We start from the raw sequence: 17,695 nt of genomic DNA on the forward strand, positions 1-17,695 counted from the left end.
TCAGGAACAGCAAAGACCTCACCAAGCTTCTGGGCACCATCTCTGGAACTGCTGGTTTCAGTTGCTGCAGAAGAAAAGGGTAACCGACTCTGTCACCGAGTTCGTCACAGGATTCCATGTTTTGAAGGCATCACAGAGAGCACCGCCTTGCTTCGTAATGAAACCCTGGTCTCACCGACTTCGTCAACGAGCCGCTGCTTGCACCGTGTCATATGAGTACCGCATTCCGCACCGCTTCGCTACACACTGAACAGATATCACTGACTCGGTCGCTGCCGACTCAATTAACTAGCTCCCTCGCCACACGGTGACCTGCCAGCAGTGCATCAAGCACCGTCTCACCCTGCAACGCAAGCCTTGGTCTCACCGACTCCGTCAACAATCTGCTGCCTGCACCAAGCTGTGTGGACACTGCACGCTGCAATGCTTCCATCTCACATCGCAACCGTGACGGTTGCCCTGACCGACTGGCATCGGCGTGTTGGCCGCAACAAGAAAGGTACTGTCTCCGATTCTGTCAACTCTGTAGCTGACTCGTACCGACACGGTTAGCTGGAATTGTTACACTCTGTCATATTCAGTATTGCGGTAGCCCCGAACAGAACTACTGAGTCGGAGGAACTGTCTGTTCACGCTTTTCCTGCAATTTAAAAGGTTATTTGAACAAGTCTCTATTTTTTCAGTATTGTACGTTGGATTTTTGTCGTATTTGGTCTTGTTTAGTTTAGATAAAGATTACTTATTTTTCTAAACTGGCATGACGTCCATTTGTACCGTTTTCACTGTATTACTATATGTGCTCACAAATTCTTTACACACTGCCCCTGAGATAAGCCTGTCTGCTCATGCCAAGCTACCAAGGGGGTGAGCAGGGGTTATTTTAGGAGTGTATCCCCCTTACTCTGATTAGAAGCAAGGGTACCTACCTCTACCAACTAGAGATACCCATTTCTAACAGAATCAACAGACAAACAACATAAGCTGCACAAGAACAGATTGTATGCATTCACCAAATCAGCATTTGCAGTCAATTATTCCAAATGTCAGACCAAAGGACTGTACAAAATTGTATTGTCACCAACTAATTCTTGTAATCTGACAATATTGGTACAACATTTGCACTGCCTCTAGTTCAAAGTCAAATAAAGCTTTATTCCGCCAAAAGGCCATAAAAGCGTAACACAGACATAAAAAACATACGATGCAAATATCCTTATAAATAACAGACACGTAATGAAAATACATAAAATGTCAAAATCTTTCAATAAATAGTATTACATTAGGATTTGCATATTTTCCAGATTTTAAAGGCAATTTTCATAAAATGTAATAATGACTAACACAAATCAGTCAAACCCAGGGATTGCAGAATGTTAGACCTTCCTTGTTGAGTCTCAGGTTTGATTTGCATACAATTGGAACCAGGAAAAAGCATCTCAGCTCCGAATATAAAGTGCAAAATAAAATAAAGTGTCCAGTGTATGTACTGAGGCGCCATCACACCCACAAGGTGGTAGATCCCTTTTCTAGACCACTGATGTGGGAAAGGCAAATTTGAAATGTAGTATTCCAAGCGTGAGAGCAGTTGGTCAATATCAATATGTGGGATTTTCAATCCATCAAATACGGCTCAATGCCAACTGTTGTGGATACCAGAGAATACAGTGGTCCATATAACTTTGTTTAATGCGCAGCTTGTGTTTGAGCCCAGTAATAGAGGGATTGTCATACAGCTCAGTTAATACTAGTGTCTTAAAGGTGTCTTTCATGTAGGATAACCATGGTATCTGGTTGGCCTTATCTAATGAGAGGCAATCGGCAATACAGGTTCTGGTCACAGCGGCTTCAGGTGTGCCCCAGATTTTAACCCAAAGTAATATAGGGGCCAGGCTAATCAGGTCCTCCCGATATGTCAGTCCTTGTTCTTCGTGACATATCCGGAGTGTAGGGAGCACTCACATTACTCCACTGTTCACAACATACATGAACGCATTGACTATTGGCTTGTCTCGTGAAGCTTGATATCCATGGTCCGACAGTGTGATCATCTGCCTCATTCATACTCAGACCATACCCAGTTAGATTAGTCCTGGAGATGGAGGGTCTACACCCACATGCATTCTCCTGGTGCTTCTTGCAGTATTCATTGATGGATGCTGTTTCCGCGGTGACTGGCGCAGGTGATTGATGACTTTCGCACCAATTTGGGCTCGGTAGAGAAATTCAGGACTATCTGGGAGGCTTTTAAAGCCTATATCCACATGGTTACTATATACAAACACCCTGGCATGCTCCGCTCAATTCAGGACCAACTCACGTGGTTAGAGAAGGACTTAGATGATCTAGAGCGCATTCATGGTGAGGCGACAGAGCGGAAACTATAAAGCGATATCAGAGCTAAGTTAGAGGATTACAATGAGCTGGCTCAGAATGAGGTCACGCATATAGGCGGGTATGCTATGGCCAGAATCTAGGGCGAGGGTGAAAGACCAGGTACTACTTTAGCAGCCCTTATTCAACCTAGCCAGTAGGACTGTGCAGTACTAACTTATATGGATGAGCAGGGTGAGCCCCTACATGAGGCCGACCAGGTGGCAGATCGGTACTGCTGCTATTAAAAACTTTACACTTCTCGAATCATTAATGATGAACAAACTACGACTGACTACCTAACACACATTACCATGAAGTGGCGGATTAATGCCCACAGAGAATGGCTTAAGGGACCACTTTGCCCAACTAAAATCGCTGCTGTGTTGAAAGATATGCCAAGTGGGAATGTGTCGAGCTCAGACGGCCTGACTGTGGCCTTTTATAATGTCTACCAAGACAAACTTATACCACATCTGGTCAACCTCTTCGAAGGGATAGTGCAAGATGGCTGTATACCCCCAACAATCCATGAAGAATTACTTGTCACCTTGCTTAAGTCGCGTAAACAGGCTGACCAATGTTCATCCTACTGGCTGCGCTCTCTCTTAAATACATATACCAAAATATTTGCCAAGGGCTTGGCTAACCGACTGCCACCTTTGTTTTCCAACATTGTGGGTCCTGAGCAATCCTGCTTTATACCTGGCCAAACTCTCATATATAATCTTCACACTCTCTTTGGAGTAATCTCACATATTGACCCCTATGTCCGCACTGCCTTAATTTTTTTTTAGATGCTGAGAAAGCTTTTGATTCCGTTGAGTGGGGATTTATGTTTTTGGTGTTACATCGAGTAGGAATGAGTGATACCTACCTGCAGCTGGTTCGGGTCCTTTATACAGAACCGACAGAGCACATACATCTTAATGGTAGAGTGTCAGCTCTGAGTGCCATCACGAGGGACACGCAACAAAGTTGCCCCTAATCCCTGCTATTTTATGCATTAGTCGCAGAGCCTTTGGCTGATATGCTGCGTGAATATCACTCCCATTGCATCATTCGCTTTCCACACTATAAACTCATAATATAGGCGTACGCAGATGATACACTCCTGTATGTGTGGTACCCTGAACATAACCTCTCACCAGTTCTCAGAGAGGTAGTACTCTTTGGTGGCCATTCGTGAGTATGTATTAATTGGACGATAACCCTAATTTTTTCCCTTGCCACTGTCAAGACACCAATACAGCTGGAATTTCTGCTCAGTGGGCAATGGAGCCGGCTCGGTACTTGTGGGCACTGTTCTCAAAAGATGGAGATTATTGTATTGCAAAGCTACATTGTTTCTTTCTTATGTGTATTTTCTGTAATGATGTCTTAACACATAATCATGCAGTACACCCCAATGCACACTATTCTAATCCGCAGTACTCCAGTCCACACTAATCCACGCCAATCCACCTCACCACACACAAATCCGCCCCACTTAATCCAATCCACCCCAGACCAATCCATACAGCTCCATTCCACCACACTCCATCCTCACACTCTAGTCCAAAACAATCTGCCCACTCCAATCTGCCCCACTCCATCCAAAAAAATCTGCTCCACTCCATTCAGCTCCACTCCATTCAGCCCCACTCCAAACTGCCTTACCCCAGTCCCCCACTCCACCCTAATTCACCCCTGCCAATCCACCGCAATCCACCTGACTCCAATCCAACCCACCTCAACCCAATCCAATCCACCCCACCCCAATCCATCCAATTGCAATCCAATCCACCCCTCCCCAATCCGTTCAATTGCAATCCAATCCACTGAACTCCAATCCCATAAAATCTGCCCCAAAACAATTTGCCCCACTTCAATCCAAAACAATTTGCCCCACTTCAATCCAAAACAATTTGCAACAATCCAATCTGCCACACTCCAATCCGCCACACTCCAATCTGCCACACTCCAATCCACCATGCTCCAATCCACCACACTCCAATCCACCACACTCCAATCCACCACACTCCAATCTGCCCCACTCCAATCTGCCCCACTGCAAAACAATCTGCCCCACTCCAATCTGCACAACTCTAGTCTGCTCCATCCAATCCAAAACAATCTGTGCCACTCCAATCTGCCCCACTACATCCAAAACAATCTGCCTTACTCCAATCCGCCCTACTCCAATCTGCCCCACTCCAATCCGCCCCACTCCAATCCCCTCTACTCCAATTCAACCTACTCCAATCTGTCCCACTCCAATTCACCCGACTCCAATCCGCCCCACTCCAATCTGCCTCATCCCAGTCCACCCATTCAATCCTAATTCACTTCACTCCAATGCACCATAATCCACCCTACTCCAATCCACTCCACCCCACACCAATCAACCCACCCAATCCAATCTACCCCACTCCAATCCAATCCACCTCAACCCAATCCAATCCACCTCCTCCCCAATCCATCCCACTGCAATCAAATACACCCCACTCCAATCCCAAAAAATCTTCCCCACAATAATCTGCCTCACTCAATCCAAAACAATTTGCCCCACTCCAACCCAAAACAATCTGCCCCACTTCAACTCAAAGCTATCTGCCACACTCCAGTCAAACACAATGTGCCCTACTCCAATCAGCTCCAATCCAATCTGCCCCACTCCAATCAGCTCCAATTCAAAACAATCTGTCACACTCCAATCTGCACCAATCTAGTCTGCCCCACTCCAATCCAAAACAATTCGCCCCATTCCAAAACACCCCAATCCAATTCAATCCACTCCAAACTAATCTAATACACCATTCTTTAATTAACCCTACTCCAATCCACCTCAATCCAAACCACCTCACCCCATTTCATTTCCCCGACTCCACCCGAATCTACTCTGGGCCGGACCGGGAACTGAAAGCAGCCCTGGCAAATTTCCCCAGACCAGCCCCCATCCAGCATGTCACGAGCGAGCGCAGCGAACGAGCCCGACCACTACTAGGGGGGTTTGGTTCTCCCCAAAAAAATGTTTGGAAAAAGACAGACCAACATGGTGCATTTTAAAGCACATTTTTTCATTACATATTTAATTATATCAACTTTCAAAGCACAGTAAATAGTAGATGATGACCTTAAAGAGCACCAGGTTACCCACCCAGTCAAATGTGTACCCACAGACATTCTTACAGAGACAACCAAAAATAGACTGAAACATACAAACCTCTATTAGTAAAGGTGGCAGTCCTTTTTGATCTGTTTTAATTGTTTTTGAACATTGTAAAAAATTGGGGTGGTTGGTCGACTGTGGGTATGACAGGGGCGGCTTCTCCATTTGAGTGGAGGAGCGTTGCCCCACAAAGAAGAGCCCCAGTCCAGAGCTGAAAATAACAAGCATTTGCAATGCAATAGGTCTCACAATTTTTGAAAATTAGAGCTCTTGGTGTTAGAAATGACAATGGTTTTTAATTTTTTTTTCTATATAGTGGAGTGCTAATATTTGCATAGTGCTATTTCTATTCATTTGACCTTGCGGCGCAGGAGAACCAGAAAATGGGAAATAGGTTATAAGGGGGGGGGGGGGAGAGACAAGAGTAATATGCTGGCTGTGGAAAAAAAAGTAACTATGGAATTATATGCTCTTGAAGCCTCAAGATTTTAAACTGGGCTATCTATTTCACAAACATGACTCATAATCTGCAACCTTCTGTATAATCTTAGATTACAACACATTATAGTTCAAACCAAAAAAAAAGCATGACACAGTGGTGATGGGCACTGGCATAATCTCTCTAAAGTTTAATTTGGCACCGTAGAGTTGCTGATTGTTGAATTTAAGTGCTACACTGGTACTAATGTGGTTAATCTTTTCCCATCCAGTAGTTATTGTTACAGATATTGTTTTTAGTCTTTTATGTGCAATAATAAAAACTTTCAAAATAAACATAGATGCACAGATAGACACACACAAACGTGCAAGCACGGATAGAAAGAAACACGTATACACAAACGCATGCATAGAAATGCACACATTTGGAAATAGCCAGCTGCAGCCACATACACAGATAGATACAGCCACACAAGCATACACACACACTTACGCACACACACATACAGGCACAAGCACATAGAAGCACAGACTCACGTTCACATAGACAAGCACATAAGCAAGCATGCACATACATATACAGCATTAACAAGAGGAGATACATTTACAAACTCACACATGCATGCAGATATATACAAGCACACATACACAGGCCCTCATATATACCTACGCATATGTGCACTCAGGTACACATGCATGCAGGCATGCACGCACACATTTACAATTACATGCACACATTCTTGTGTTTCTTGTCTCACCCCTGCGAGGTGTCTTGGATGAAATATTTTTTTTCACATTTTTTGCAAATGTAAGCATTTGAAGTGCTTTGACGGGGGCAGCTGATAGATGGAGATAACAATAGAAAGAGATGAGTGTGTGAGACGGAGGAGAGCGATATGTAAAGCACAGACAGGAGAAATAGAGATACAGGTTTAAAGAAACAAAAGATGTTAAGGACTGAGAGTGAGATGGGGCAACATGGGTGGATGAGTACATAGAGAGCAAGAGAGAAAGGGGAGACAGATGAAGACAAGTGAGAGAAAAGGTAGAGGTAAATATGTAAGGTGAGAGAGAGAGGTGGAGAGAGAGCTGGGTTGACGGGTAAAGAAGTAAGATGGAGCAAGAGAGAGCGTGGGATGAACAGACAAGAGGATGTGTAAGGCGAGAAAGACAAAGAGGTGAGAGAGAGATGAAGAGCCAAGGGATTGGGACATGTGAGATAGAAAGAGAGAGGGAGGAGAGAGAGAAGAAGAGATTGGGAGACGTGTGGGCTGGCAAATTGGGAAAGAGGGAGGATGGCCGAGCGAGATTTGAAGAGAGAGAGACACTTAGAAAGAGAGCACGAGAATGTGAATGAGAGATAGGGAAACAGGGTGTATGATAGAGACACAGATCTGCCAGAATAAAATGTTTGCACAGATCATGGAAGGTAGAGTGAGGATCTGGGACGGGGTGTAACAAGTGAGAATTAAAGGCGCAGAGCCACTGCACGTTTCTCCCAAATACTGCACCAAGGCAGGATCTGATTCTACGGTTGAGTTTTTATTTCTCTTTGAGGTTTTTAGCAGGCACGTACAGCCAACAAGAAAAACTCTTTGCAGAGACTGTTAGAATGTGCAAAAATGACAAAATAATAAAGTATCAGGTAAATTTACTGCACCACTAATACCAGTGTAGGGTGTAAGAGCATTTTACATCACACATATTACACAGAGACAATCATACGTGTGTAAATCACTGTTTAGGGAATGTTACATAAGACAAAGGGCTGCAAGGTGTAGTAGTCACATCATAACCATAATAGTAGGCAGCTTAGTGTAATAGTGATTGGTCTGGAGAAACACAAACTATGAATTTAAAACGTAATACCGTGGCTGGGGGTTCTCTTTAATATTCAGAATTGACTTCTACCCAAATTAACCCTTTTCTGCAAAATTAGGATAATCAAAGACTGGGGAAAAACCATAACGCTCTAATTTATACCGTGCAGTTTGCATGCAGCTCTTACATGACAGTAAAGAGCTCACTGTTCTATGTTAGGATTTTAACTTATTAAATGCAATTAACAATAGGGTCTCTCTGACAAAAGCAGTAACCCACTGACCTATTTACATTATGTGCACTTTGTGATCTGCATGGTACATGTTCTTAGCAGCAGGCATATTAACCATCTGCACTTTCTTTCCATGAGTCAAAGCATCCAAGATAAAACACCATCTGTCTACTAAGAACATTAATCACTAGAATTATCATGACATTGTTATTGTGCCGAAAACTGTTGGACGCCAGGAAGGAGGCAACAAGTGCTCTTACAACCTTTTTATACTTGCAAACACGACGCCCCACCTGAAGTCAGTGCCAACCACGGTCCATGCAGGTAACAGCAGTGGGGAGATGGGGCCGGGTAAGGGGGAATTTCGAGGGATGGTGCAGAGGGAAAATTAACCTGCACAGACTGCGGCTGGTCTGCGCCTGGTGCAGTCACACTGCACTAGAGCCTCCCTGCTCAAGGGCCCTGTGACCTCAGTGACAGTCACTGTCACTCTAAGGTGTGCTGCTTCTTAGGCCTGCCTGCAAGACTGGAGGTGAACTTCAGAATGAATCGTAGCGGACAGGCCTTCAAGGTTAACCCACACTTGCCACTTCTACGGCCCACCTGCTGGTGCTAAGACACCAGGGCTTTTAAGATCTTGCGGGACCTTCTAAGGTCTAGTATGAGAATGTGTTCCCTTGGGGAGAGTGGTCTGGTGGACTGGTCATGAAGGCTGAACCTGGTTGACCAGTTCCAAATTCAGCAGCTATGAGCAAAGTGCCACATCCTGTCCCTCACTGAACACCATACTCCCCACTGAGAGAAACTTGCCCTGCACTGACCCGCTATGAACACCCAGATGTGAGACAATTCAAATTACAAACTAGAAAAGAGCAATATGCTGCCTAAAGAAAAATTAACATCTTAGAAAAAAAAACACTCTTAGGGAATGCAAGATTAAGTAAAGCATGTGAAATGTAAGCAGGAACAACATGGTTACCTTTTTCTTTTTATACTAATTATTCAGAACTTAGGGGCATATTTACAAGGGCTTTATCTCTGCTTTTTTGGCTTAAAAAGCCAAAAAAGCGGAGCTAAAACTATCACCCTATTTACAAGAGGGTGCTAACATACGTAATCGCATGTTAGCACACTTTTCCCCAATGCCTCCCTTTGCGTCTCTAATGAGATGCAAAGTGGGCGTCAGTGGGCGTACCCCGGATGGCGAAACTTGCACATATCGCTGATGTTCACATCGCAATATTTACAAGGCTGCCCCAGCATTTTAGCACACATTTGTTTTTGGAGAAAACTGCTGTTTTCTCCAAAAACTAACGTCTGCTAAAATGCAGACCTCCCTATCCCTAACATTGGGGTGGATTTTGCTGATACCACCCTTTGGGTCGTATCAGCAAGGTTATCGCCGTTTTGCAGGGAACATCGCTGGAAAACTAGCGATGTTCCCTGCAAAACGGCGATAAACTCGCTATCTCTGGAATGTTATCGCCCTGGAGAAACGAGTTTTTAATAACGCGCTACCAGGGCAATAAATCCCAGGGATAACATATAATTATCACTAAGCACGGCCAGCGATAATCATCGCTGGCGGTTGACAATATGCCCCTTAGTGAGTGCTTTTGCCTCAAAAGTTAAGGCCATGACTACAGGGCCCAGAAGGGACCCTCTTCAATGCACATTGCTTATATTCTTAAAAAAGGAAAGCAGTATGGTTAAAAAAAGACCACTTTTGTGAATACAGAGCCGCAGTATGTATTTTGTTTTCCAATTCATCCAACAAGCAGGTATTTCAGTACCTCCAGGAATATTACACTTTCACACCCAGGGAAAACATTGTTGTTCAAAGAGCGAGGAGACAACAAAAGTAGAGCTTCACTGGCAAACACTGTAAAGTTGCGCTAATGTGTTTTCATATTTTGAATGTTTTATATCTCTCCACCCTGAGGCTGCACTTAGAAGTGTTTTTCTTTTTTGGATCCATTTCACAGGGGAGCAAATAAATGACAAGTGGAAAGAAAAGGTAATGCCTGTTTCTTGAAGTCTAAGTTTTTACTACATGAGGAGGAGTGAGACAGAAAGAGAGGGAAGAGGGGACAAAGAGGGGGGCCGCTGCCAGCAGTGCAGTTGTGCTTTCCCCCGCAGTCTGACTCTGACTCACGGAGTCAGTCACAGCCCGAAAATCAGCCTCACTCAGAGGGGGCTGGATTTGCTGAGGCAGCCAAAGCAAAACCGGCCTCCTTTCAAAAAACCGGCCTCCTCGCCATCCGGCCTACTGGGGGATTGCCCGGTGCCCGGAAGCGCCTGTCCGGTCCTGAATCTACTCCAATCCAGTTCACTCACTATCTCAATCCACTCCAACCTACTCCACCTGATTCCACCCCACTCTACGGCACTGCGCTCCACGACTCTGCACTCTACAACACTCTCTGCCACTGAACCACTGAACTCTACTCCCCTTCACTCAACTGTATGAAACTCTACTCCGCCTACTCCACTCAACAACACTCTACTCCAACAAATCCAGTCTACTCCTACCACTCCCCTCAAGGCTACTCTATGCCCCTAATTTTTAACCATGCTGAAGAGCAGCCACACTGGTGTACAACACGGCACATACACATTGCCAAAGCCAAAAGTTCTTATAGGCGAGACCTATAGAATTTGCCAATGCTTGTTAACAGTGATGTTATTCTGATCTTTTGCCTAGAATATTTAGCATGTTAAGATGCACACAACTAATTGGGTATTAACGCAGTGGTGAAACGCACAGGGCCCGATTCACAGAACTAACTTAAGACAAAATCCTAAACTTACTACCATTTTGGTATTCACAGAAGGCACTTACTCATTTTTGTATTCACAGAAGGCACTTACTCATTTCGGTATTCACAGAAGTTAGGATTCCTAACTTTAGGACTCCTAAATGCCTCTGGGAATACCGAAAGTCTTCAAGTTAGGATTTTTCTCAGTTTAGGAGTAGTAAAGTTAGGACTCCTAACTTTACTACTCTTAAACTGAGAAAAATGTGGTGGTGTGTCAAAGGTATTTTTAGCTGTCATTTGAATTATCACTTACATATAATAGTGTTTCATTCCACTTTTTCTAAGTAGTTACTATTATACTATTTAATGACGCTCATATAATGGACACAGGAAGGACGATTGTGGCTTGCATAGATTCAAACGCCTGACGGCAGTTATATAGCCAGGGTGCAACTCACAAAACTATTCTGCTATCAAACGCTTGCTTCCTCTCCAGGCTTTGTTTATTTAAAGAGTTGCTATCCAATCCTATGCCCCTTGTGAAGCACACATAGAAACAGCAAATTGCCTATGATAGTTTATGTGCAGGAAGGTCCCACTTCCTGCACATAAATAATAATTTCTAAAAAAAATGCTGTTTTGCAACTTTAATGTGTGCTGCATTAAGCAGCACACATAAAAGTTACAAAGCAGCATTTCAAGATTCCCTTCAACACAGACACCTGTGCATTATGGTGCAAGGGTGCCTGCGTTGGTGTTAAAGCAAAAGGCACACAATTGATGGACGGAATGCAGAACAAAACATTCACCCCAAGTCAAGTGATCTGGGATAACCCCTTCTCCGCGGGGCTAATTCCCCCGCGGCGCTGGGGGGACGGGGGGCGCGTGCAGCGCCACGGTGCTAGTGACGAGCTCAGCTCGTCACGCTGCACGGTGGTGCTGTGCTCATGACGAGCTGAGCTCGTCATGACCACACCCGTTTTCGTGGAACGCTCAGCACAGCAGGGGAATTATCCCCGCGTGTGAGCGCTGCGCGCAACCGTGCATCATGACCAGCTGAGCTCGTCATGAGCACGGGAGGAGTTAAATCCATCATTCTTTTGCTCACCATGCCACCCAAGTTTAGACCTGGCCATATGCAAATCAGTCTTAACCCTGTGCCTCATGGGAACAGTCCAGCCCAAACTGCCAAGCCAGGTCCTCCCTGGACCGGAAACAAGCATCCTAGGACCGGTTTCGGAGTTTCACCCCTCTTCAACCAGGATAGCTTAATTCCAGTGGCACATTGAGCCCAGGAGCCACGTCTGGGCATACCTGGCGCACATAGGGCGAGAAAGCAAAAGACACACAATTGATAGACGGAATGCAAAATATGGTGCAGCCCTGCGTTTTCGGAATACAGAAGCGTGGCATTAGCAATGTTTGCTTGACGCTATACTTCTCCATTCTGTTGTACATATGCCCAGGCCTCTGCAATGACAAAGATGATCAATAGTCCTGAGATGATGGTTTTCTATGTGTGAAAATCTTGTGATTATTCAAATTAGAGGGGCCTCACATCTTCCCTTTCGCTAAGGGCCCCACAAGTCCTAGGACCGGCCCTGGGCCTATTTTAAGACATCGAAAACCGGAGCAGTACATTACCAGGCTATCTCCGTATTTCACAGGACCCACGCGACTTGACTTGACTCCATTCTGCGGGTCGTGTAGATGTATCGCGCAGATTTGCTAGCGGTCTTTGAAATGTTTTTCTGCAGAAACGCAGCCTGATAAAAGAACTCACCTTTATTGGCCTCAATTAAACCTCGCAGAGTTTATCTGTGTCTACACTCTCACGGCTGCTCCATCTTCAAACCAAAACATGTCTAACACTCGCATTTATTTTCCCCTTGGCACCCCGTGCAGCCACTAATTCTAGCAGCTTTTTCTTCCAGTATAAATTCTCGGCTTTGGCCGTGGGCCCGCACAGACGGAATTAAATCTGGACTGCCCACGTGCCATTTGAGCCATTACAAGAATGAGGCCATTTGATGAACCTGCGCTGAACATAAAATGGCCGCGCATGTTCTGTGGGACATTCATCGGAGAGCCATACGGCGACATTATTAATAGCGTGCAACGAGGCGGGGTGGGCGGCGGGGGGCAGTGACGGAAGGCCCCTATTCACCGGTCTTGTAATAGGCTATAACACCGGCCTTGAAAACGAGGAAGGGCAAAATGAAGATGCAATGAATCACAATAACGAGTGGAAAATTAATTATCCAGGAATGGGATTTGGAAATTATCCCCTTATTGAATAGACACTGTGACGTGCGCTAAATCTCGAAATACAGACTGGTAGTTCTTACCGATGGCGATGCTTTTAGTTGAGGGGTTCAGTGGACCCCCAGAAGTAACAAGAATGATCTGTGATGTGATGTGATGTCACTGAGAACACAGGTTTATGTTTATGGACTTTAGCTCCTAGTGCCTGAGTAGAGTATTTTATTCCAACTTCCCTGGTTTCCATTTACAAAGATTTCATTTAAAGTTCCTTGTTTAGTACATAAATCTCTGCCTGAGTCCTCTCCTGTGTTCCCGAAGAAGAGGCCGACCAAGTGCATTCATTACCATGTACTGTGTTTCTCCACTTCAATTATTTTTGTACTCCCTATTTCAAAAAATCCCCTTAGGGAGGTAGATGTTTCTGTTCTGGCCCTCAGGTTTGTAGACAGAACTGCATTTGGATTTAAAATGTCCTCGTCTGGTTTTTTTTCGGAACACGATCAAGACCAATATTTTCTTCTGCTAACTATTTGATCTGATTTTCCCCATACAGCGCCAAGAAGTAGTTGAATATAAGAGCGCTTTATAAATATTCTTTTAATTTAATTTCGTACTGCTGTCAGGTTTCAGGCCACGGCTACAGTATGTCATATGCAGAAAACAGGTTCTTCATCAGGTTTGCCTATCTTCTTGTGCCGCCATTCCCAAAAGGCATTACTCATTGGCACGGTGAGAGACACCTGTCAGGTTTCCTTTCCTTCCAGAAGATAGTGTGCATATTAAGGCCCTCATTATGATGGTGAGCGGTCTGCCACCGACAGCCTTTCGGTTGCGGTCCCCCAACTTCCAGGGCATCAGTCCGACCGGCAGCATTACAATGCAGCCAGTGGGACCGCAGAGGTCGGGGGTAGGACCACCCCCTCCGATAGGATCAAAGGTCCCGTCGGGACAGCGGTCGGATTCCTAAACCCAGTGCTTTAAATGGGGGAAAATAGTGCAAGTACTCAGTTAAATATGGCGAGTGGGCGGGGCTTGGGGCGGAGCTTGGGGCAACACATGCCGATACTTATTGACCTTGATACTACCTGCAGCACATAGCAAAACACATGAAAAATTTCTTTGAATAAACAAAGCAGGTTTGTTTACTCATTACACACAACGAAAGTCAAACGCTGCCATATTTTAACGTTTCCTTGTTTTGTAATATATTGTTAATTGCTGATGCTTGGCACAATTCTATATATTCTTGAGTGACAGAGAAATAACCCCCGCACAGGGCCCACTCCAGAAACAGACGTGTTACCAAAATCACAGCCAACACGAGTTGTAGTTTTTGTGGTCGTTGTTGGCCGCAGTTTTTATTACCATTGTATACCAACACATTTTGTCCCCTGGGCATCCCTTTTATGGCCAGGGTCATAAATCATTATCAAGGCATATCATAAATCATACGTCCTACATCTTCTACATGTCATAAATCATAACTCATGCGTCCTACATCATCAGCATGTCATAAATCATTTAGCATGTCATAAATCATTTAGTGTTATGATAACTTGGACGTCATACATGATCAGAGCTGCCTGTCATAAATCATTTGTCATAAATCATACTGTTGGTCATAAATCATTCTGTTGGTCATAAATCATTATCCGTCATTACTTATTTGCATATCACAGGGTCATAAATCATTTGTGTCCCATAAATCATTTGTGTGATGGACCGCCATAAATTGGAGGCGTATCTCCTTCCTTGGCACTTTTCTGATCCAACTTGTTCTGTTGGTTTCCATGTTCCTTTGCATGTGGGGAGTAGCCTCTCTCCAGAGTTAGGCCCCAACTCGCTACCTTGCTTTTGTTGTGCCCTGCCGTCCGGCCGGGTCTGGGCTGCGAGCGCCGTCTCTGTCTGCTACCCCCTTTTGTTCGGCCTACTCACCCTGCCGTTCGGCATCCCAGAGTGAGTGGCCCTCCTACACACCGCCCTGCCGGTGTGCCTCCATAACCATCCGCTGTACCTCTCTTATCCGCCACGCCGCCAGGGAGGCTTCACGTCTTCCTGCGGCTCCCCCCTTCATGTGACGCTCTTATTTTTTACCTCCGTTGCTCTTTATATGCAGCCTGCTGTCAATGGCATGCTCAGCTCCATCCTTGCCGTTACCTCTTTGTACACCGGTTCTCCTTCCGGCTTCCTCAGCTTCGTCTCAGCTCGCCATGGACCATACATGAAAATAAAATTGGGAGACAGTCAGCTGCAGCATATGGTGTCTTGATACAGCACCCAACGTTAAATAGCCTTGCGTACCACAGTTGCACCTATGAAATACACCTTCATAATGTGAGGTACGGTGAATAAATGGGTTCACCATCCTCTGGTAAATTAATGCTCCCTTCCCGAGTAGCTCTGAAACACGGCTGTTGGAACCTTCAAAAGGTGCATGGCAAGAGAAGCACCTCCATTGCCCCGTTTTTTTTTTTTTGTTTTTTTTTTTTGTTTTTTTTCTTTTAAGAAGTCTGATGAAGAGATGGACAGGCTGTACAAATTACCTGAATCAGAGAGTTAATGAACCTCTCGCTACCTGTATATGCTAAGTAGGTCAGCTATCTCATTTCTGAAGGTAAGCCATATTGTGCTTTGAACGCTTAGGTGATAACGTCCTCGTTATGCAAATGGTTGGCCAATACTAAAGATTTTTTTATTTTTTTTTATTTTTTTTTTTAAAGTGGCATATTTCTGAGTAGGTTTAAACCAAAATGTATTTATTTATTTATTTATTTATTCTTTCACTCTCCGCGGGTGCTTCAAAGAAGGCAAAGTTATTGATAACCATGCCCCTGTTCCCTTTGCTTATTTATAGCGGTCTCATTGTTACTGGTTCCTGCTTATAGTAATGCAACTTCTCGCAATTAGAAGCCCGTGGACCATGTGTCCTGCTCATGCCAGTTGTATGACACGGAATATGAAGAAAGGACGCCCTGGGGTGCGAATGTACCGGCACTCTTAAACTAACCTGCTTTCCAAGTGCCTTGGAAGGGGGGCGAGAGACCGTCGCACCCCAGCTGGCAGCACAACATGAGCCGATATGAAAAAACCTGCGGTGTTCGTTGATTCGAAAACGCTTAGCTGCATCCACGCGGACATTTTTGCCACCCCACCTAGAGAAGGGGCACTGCCCCTCAGCAGGCCCTCGCGCCTTACAGTGGACACATATAAACTTGGACCTAACCGCCTGCGCCACCCTGTGTCTGTGCGCGGCTGCAGCGCCTGTCTCCATCGCCGCCGCACCTTGTGGGCAACAAGTTAGAAAGTGGGATTTCTCGGCCGGGGGGGGGGGCGCACAGGCGCCCAAACAGGCTTTGCGGTAACTGTAACAAGTCCCCCTTAAATGGGCCGCGACTCCAACCTATGCGCGCTGGTTGGCACAATTCCTTTAAACGCACGTTCACCTTGGTGCAGCATAACAGCTGTTTCTAGTTACCCTACTCATACTCCTTTTATTGACCCCAGATGATTGAAAGGCTGGGTGGACCCGCCGGGATTCGAACCTGTGACCATGAGGTCGCAAACAGGCCCCGGACATGGATGCAGTAGTCCACTGGGCCACCAGGCGCTGCCTCTAAAATGGGACGCCTGGAAACAGAGGGCAAAGAAAGTATTCTGGTAATGGACCCACTACGTGGTCTCCCGCTGTTTTTACACCCGCTGGACTCAAGGGCTCGTTGAACTGCTATAAATCACGTTTTCAAACATTTCAACAGTGAAAACCATTTTAACATCGTGACTAAATCCCACGCAATTTCGAGCAATAAGAATAATTCAAGACAGTACTTCAGCTGCTCATGTTCATTCGTCCTGTGGCACAATAAATCACTTCTCTAGCTTTGCTAATTCCACTGTAAAGCATTCAAATGGCCCAGCTGCACAGGTGTGATAACCCCTTGCTCCAACTTTGAACCTGAAATGCCGTGACTAATCCTGTTAGCGTGACCTTTGAACGTGGACCTTTATGCCGGGATTTTTAGTTACAGATTGTTCATGACCTTTCATCACACTATGACCAAAGGGGCATTTCGGAACTCAATATTCTTGAGTTAGAGTGCCATTGTTAATAAGGCCACCATAGGGCAGCATTGCCTCTCTGCTCGCTTTTGAAAAGAATCTTAACATACATTTTGTACTCCCTCCGGACCTCGGTCGGTACGCTATGTTCCTTCTATGCCCTTTCCATAGGATGTGTTGTGCTGGGTTTCTGTACACACCGGTATCGGCCCGTGCTCACTCTACCCCGGTTCCAGTCCTCGATATACGCTACTACCCTGGTAGCTCGGCCTCATCTGTAGCTGGCAGGATTTTGAATGCGGTGGGGGCCCGTCTAGAGCCTTCCTGCGCCTGCTAGCTGCTCCTGTTACTTCCTCCTATTATGCACTTTGATTTCTTATTATTTATTTATACAACAAGTTCCGCACGTGCTGCATTTAGTCCCAACGGGATGTATATTGCAACACTAAGTTATTTATTAATGTTTTTCCAGCTGCCCCGCACGTGCAAGGTGCCAGGTCCACGGGCGCAGTTGGTATTAAAAAAAAAAAGGAAAGACCCGGTGTGGATCTCGGGTGCCTGAAGCCACTTGGTAACATTACTAGCTATCTTTTCCTGACAAAA

Source organism: Lissotriton helveticus, chromosome 7 (assembly GCF_964261635.1).
Source record: "Lissotriton helveticus chromosome 7, aLisHel1.1, whole genome shotgun sequence".
Taxonomy (NCBI): domain Eukaryota; kingdom Metazoa; phylum Chordata; class Amphibia; order Caudata; family Salamandridae; genus Lissotriton; species Lissotriton helveticus.